The sequence below is a fragment of the Triticum urartu genome, chromosome 2 (genome assembly GCF_003073215.2).
Source record: "Triticum urartu cultivar G1812 chromosome 2, Tu2.1, whole genome shotgun sequence".
NCBI classification, from domain to species: Eukaryota; Viridiplantae; Streptophyta; class Magnoliopsida; order Poales; family Poaceae; genus Triticum; species Triticum urartu.
Window position 1 is genome coordinate 17,312,455 of NC_053023.1, and position 6,469 is coordinate 17,318,923.

Consider the following 6,469-nt stretch of genomic DNA (forward strand, 5'->3'; position numbering starts at 1 on the left):
ATCCTGCGGTTGTGGTTCTTTGTGCAACATTATCTGCATCATTGTGTAGATTTTCTAATACCTTTAGAACTGGTTTCCACATCTGAACAAGACGACACAAGGTTTTATGATGTGATCCCCACCGTGTATCACCGGGTCTAGCAAGGTTAGTTAATTGGTTTTTTCCTTTTCCCACAAGAAGTTCCCCAGCCTCTATTTGACGCACTATTTCATCATGTTGCTCTTGGGCCAATTGATCACGTCTTTTACAAGAAGCATTAACAATGTTAACCACCATGCTTGTGTATTCAAAAAAATCCCTTACTGATGAACAACACTTGGCAACAGCAACAACCACTAATTGTAACTGATGGGCAAAACAATGTATATAATGAGCATAAGGATTTTCCTCCAAGATCAATCTTTGCAACCCACGGAATTCCCCTCTCATGTTTGAAGCCCCATTATAACCCTGTCCTCTCAAATTAGACATAGATAAGCCAAGAGTAGCAAACATACCATCCAAAGCTACCTTCAGTGAAGTTGATCTTGTGTCAGGAACATGCTCAACTGCCATGAATCTCTCAATCACCTCCCCTCGTTTGCCGAGATACCTACATAAGACAAAGGAGCACGATTAATATAAAACTTCAACAAAATCCACCTACAAGTCTACAACAACAAACACATACAATACGAGGAAAGGTACTAACCTCAAACACATAGCCATTTGCTCTTTCATAGATGCATCTCTGGACTCATCAACAAGTAAAGCAAATTTCCTATCTCCAATATCCTCTATAATCACTTTGGTGGTCTCTTGTGCACAAGCCTTGCATAAATCCAATTGTATCTCATGTGAAGTCAGTAGATGGTTCCCTCCTGCATCACCAAACAATTTTTCCACCTTTGGGTCTTTCTTTATGAACAAGTCCAACAACTCTTTGAAGTTACCCTTATTCATTGAGCTAGCAGACTCATCATGACCACGAAAAGCAAGAGCTTGTAGTGTAAAAAATTTGACAATACCCAATATAATGAAGAGACGAGCTTTGTATTCTTCTTCTCTCTTCTTAGAACCCCTATCAAACACATGTGGCAAATTTTGTCTTTGATTTTTGAAATCATCATAATGTTGTCTAGATTTATTATGAGCACTATCATGCTTGCCAACATGCTGATTAAAAACTTTAGGTCCATCCTTCCAAGATTTAAATCCATTTTTCGTGAACGCCTCAACACCATAGTTTGCAGCTCTTGGTTGCTTAAATAGAAAACAATAAAAGCAAAAGGCTGTTTTTTTTCAATGCTATATTCCAACCAGCCGCGATGATCATTATACCAGTAATCATGAAAGCTTCTACCATTTATCTGCTCATATGTATGATCAGTTGGTTGACATGGACCCATACTAATGTACTCCCTTCTAGCAAGATCTCTAATGTCTGCATCCAAATCCTCAATTGGTATTCTCTTACCAGGGTCTGATTCAATATCACCAGGTTTAAGTTGAGCCGTAACACTAGGGGCATTATCAGTTGTTCGAGTTGAAGGACCTGTTTCTGCAGTTTCCGTGGTTCGAACTTGAAAAAATGAATTCAATGTCTTGTTTCTTTTACTCATCTTGCCTTCCTGTAACATTTATAGAAACAAAATTACTATCTGTCTACATAGGTTTCCACATCTAACAAAAAGTGGCATCAAGCAAACAATGGTGGCATCTAGCAATTACAGAGTACAGGAACTCTACCTAGTGAATCCTAAGTGAGGGGGCCATGCTTACAAGATTAGAATAGAGCTCCACGCCTCCAACGAACAGAGCTCAACGCTGCACTGTCTCTGTCCTAAAAGCTATACATCAGAATTCAGAAGTTCAGAATAGAGCTCCACGCCTCCACCGAACAAAGCTGTACATCGAACTCGAAGAAAACTAGGAAGCAAGGAAGGGATACCTTTGCTCTTGGCCTCTTGCTTTGCTGTCTGCTATGTGCTGCGGCTCGCCGGACGCCGGGTAGCCTGCCGCCTTGCCGAGGTCGCCGCCTCGTCGGACAGGGCAGCAGCCCGCAGCACCGCAGCGGCGCAACCTGATGCCGCAGAAGGGGGTCGAAGGGGACGGAGCTGGCCGGCAGGGTAGGCGGCGGGCGGCGCCTAGCGTTCGTCCAAGTCAGGGGAACGGGCTGCGGGTGGCTGGCTGGTTCGTGTTCGTCCAGACTCGAAGTAGACGCACAGGCAGGCCGCAGGCAGATGAGGCAGGCAACGAACGAGATGGGCCTCACGCCCCAGGCAGCCTTTGTTGTTCTACAATATATTTGCTACAGTGTACGAGCGAGATGGGCCTCACGCCCCAGGCAGCCGCCTGGGCTGCCTGGGGCCTGTCTCCGCCCATGGTCATCACCATGTTGGAGATCATTGCGTTTCTGCTCCCTTCTTTTTCTTCACCTTTTAATACTTTTATCATAAGTGTTCTTGCTTTGTTTTTTTTGTTTTTTTGCAGGTGTTCTTGCTTTGTTTTTGCCATAAATTAAGGAGGTTCAGGGATATTAACTAATTAAGGGCATGAACAGCGGTTGATATGATAATCTTATCTTAATCTCGCCATGTATCTAGAGGTGACACAAAAAATGATGTAAAATGGATGTTCAAAAAAGGATGGTCTCTTAATCTTGTCTCTAGTTCCTAAAAATATGGTGATACATTTGTTGGTAAGAGATCATCCCTTAACTAGAGGATACCCCGCGGGTTGCTGCGGGAATTGGTTGATGAAAATTTGAGTTGACAAATCAGAACCATAATTCAAAATAAATATGAGTTATTATATTTGATTATTATAGTTGTAACAATATTTATTGAATGAGACATATTTTTACATGCATGGTTGAATCTTGTGGTGGGTCTTTTCCCATGCATGATTGCATGTTGAGCTGGGACTTACCCCATTCATAAATGAACAATGAGGTGACATGTTTGCATGTTGAGATAAAAAATTAGTGAGGATGACTCTCTTCAGTACATAGGATTAGCCATCCATCTCTCAACATAATATCAGGACATAAGCAGTGGCGGAGCTAGCGCATGATGTCGGGCGGGGGCGGGTGGACATAAGGAACTGCACTGGCCAAGTTTATTTGCTACAAAGCAGATCTTGTGGAGGGTACACAAAAAATAACTAATTGCAGAAGAACCGCAATGACTGAGATTACTCACTACAAAGCAGACTGAGCAGATGGTATCTAATGACAGAAAATAGCTAATTGCATTGCATTGACTGAGATTATTCACTACAAAGCAGATTGGGTAGATGGTACCTAATGGCAAAACATAGCTAATTGCAGACAGAGTTGCACTCAAAGCAGAACGAGTAGAGGGCTAATGGCAGAACAAATCTAATTGCAGAACAGAGTAATATGGGCATGACCAGAGCTAGATGAGTACATGGTATAATAAATATATGGTTAAATTTGTACATTGTTTAATCCCTCATGTATGGTTTAATAAATATGTGGTTAAAATTTGTACGAGTATATCTGAAGTAGTCCCTCATATATGATTAAATTGGCACTCTAGAATTTTCTACAAGTATGTATTCATCATAATCATATAGTACAATCACTATTATAACATTATGTGTTTTAGAGATGTCTAACATAGATATGTATAAACTACACACAAATATCAATTCTTTTAGTTACAATGTAGAAATAGAATCCAGCACACCGCATGAGTATTTTTTAATGATATGCATTACAAATATATAATAGATAAATATAAAACTAATCTTTAACTTTGTTTTGTTGTTAAGTATGCCAAATAAGCAATGAAAATTTATACTCCTTAACACAGTGGTATAGTAAGTATAAAATTTTAGTATAATGTGAGGGACGAGAAACTGATGATGCACATGACGAGTGTGACGCAGTACGCCTGCATGGTGCAGCAGAAAAAGCTTACAAAGTAGGAGAGGTATAGCGCGTTGTAAACATCTGTGCTCGCGGTGCACGCGACTGGCAACACGTGCGTCGACGGCTGGCACTCGTACTTGATCTTTATCCCAATGTCCGCGATACGGGCGACGAAGTCCGTCAGACACAACAATTGGCTAACAACGGCGACAAAGCTACATGTAACATGAAAATTATCTGCAAATCCGAAGATTAGTTTCACATTCTTCAACGAAATGAAAAGATCGAAAAACTGATTAAAAAGCAGCAAACAGGTCAAACATTCTCACTAGTGCCGGAGCTAGCGATTTGCCAAAACCTGGGCACGCCATAAGTGAAAATTCATTTTCCTCTACGAAAACCATAGCGTCATATATAGTATATACACTAGTAAATAACTCATTGAACAGTAGACACACAATCAAACATTTCGATGTAATGACAAAATTGTAATCTCCAATGTTCATGCATGTACACACAAGAGAATCTACGTGATACTCTCTCCCCAAAGAAATATAAAAGTGTCTCTTATATTTCTTTACAGAGGGAGTACAAGATACATTAGTAATTATATAAATTTCATTGAAACTAAACACATTGAAGAGAATAAACATATAAATAATGTGCTAACTAGACCTAGACAAATGTCCTTTCCAAAACCTTATGACTTGAAACTGTTAAATAGTTGAATAGTAACCCCGCAAAAAAAAACGGTTGAATAGGGCGCGGGAGCAAGCCAACGAGTCGATTGATTCAGCTTCTGTCAAGTCGCACGAGATGGACCAATTTTCCTCATGGAAAAAAATTTGACGACCACTATGGGGCTATGGCCCATGTTAGGAAACAATAAGTAAATGGCTGGCCCTATTGCCCCCTAGTTGCACCGAGCAAGGCCCAAAAGGCAAGCAAATGTCCAAAACAGGCCCTGTAAGGTCAGTTCGTTCTTTTGCAGCGTACCCTTATGATTTTACAGCATATTTAGCCATTTTTTCTCGAATCTGACAGCTTGAACACATCGCCTGAGTTATGATAAGCAGCGCCGTCGAACCCGGGCATGTGCCCAGGATGACCTGACGGTAAAATCGCCCCTGAATGTAGTAGCTACCGTTGCTAAAGAACGTCATCGAGGACGGCTATGCTATCTGCCTTCAACAAACAAGAGGATGGCTATGTTGCTCACCGAGGATGGCTCTGGAGCTCATGCTCCATACTCGAGTTGTGATACCCCCGCTCATAATCGTGCACTAATCATACACGTATGATGCACGATCACGAACGGTGACTCACACGACACAAATCTACAACACAGATGAATACATAAATCTTTATATTACAAACTAGGGTTATGAGGACCCATAATACATCAGTACAAATAGCAAGTTATGTCTGGTATAGATGAGTTAAACAAGTTTTGCCTTAAAGAAGGCTGAGCAAAACAACGTCACTAGATCGAAAAGGCGCATGCCTCGTGTTTGGGACCTCCGAACTACTCGTCGACGCCGGTCTTCATGTAGTAAGCACCATCAGGATAACCTGCATTCGCGGTGCTACCAGCTGTTGGAGCAACCAGGTTGGATGTAAAAAATATTAAAGCAACAGTGAGTACTCATCCAAAGTACTCGCAAGACTTACATCAGAACTATGCTAGATATGCCTCGGTATGGAAGGAATGGGGTAATCTCTGTGGACTAAACTGCAGAAATGCCAAAATAAAGGGGAGAAGTCCAACTTAACGAAGACTACCAGCATCTTGCAGCAATAGAAGAGAGGAGTGTATATGGTATCAACTTGTACATACATATAGCATCAACCTACCCAGAGATCCTTCCCTCGTCTCCTTGTGAGAAAGCGTGGGTGTATTTTATAAAGTATTCGGTTTTAGTTGTAAGAGGTTAGGATACAAACTCCAAGTCATCCTGTTACTGAGAAGGTACTATGTAGAATTTACTACTCTTACTTTTATTTTTACATTGATTGATAATAATCGTTCATTTATTGTAACTAAATGTTACATGTAGGTACTCCATCTTTCAACATACATCTATGGATTTCACTTGGATATTTTAGAGGCACATTTTTTTACGGAAGCAGCCAAGGGACAAATAATAATTTAATTAAAATGGCGATTTTTCTTTTGACAAAACCTCGTTAGAGGGCAGGGAGCTCCCGCATTACATTATAAAAGAAAAAGAGTTGATTTAGTTAACGAGGGAAACCGACCAAAAACAAAGCAAACGCGGTTAATAAGGAAAACTGCCAAAGACCACACAGGAAACGGACGAAGACCACATAGATAAAAATGGGACCGGCTAGATGGAAATTGACAGAATATTATACTTTGAGCCAGCCACTTTTTCTGTGAGGACTCCAAAGCCGCCGCTGACTCGAATCCTTCCGCAATGTCCACTGCTCTAATGGCAGGATTACCAGCTCGACATGCGGACAATACGCATCTTCAGTTTAGCTACTTTGCCTAGTGCTACGCACAATACAAATTCCAATGAGGTAGCTCTAAATGGCTGCGTTGTAGGGTACTTAGCTTTTGTACCCTG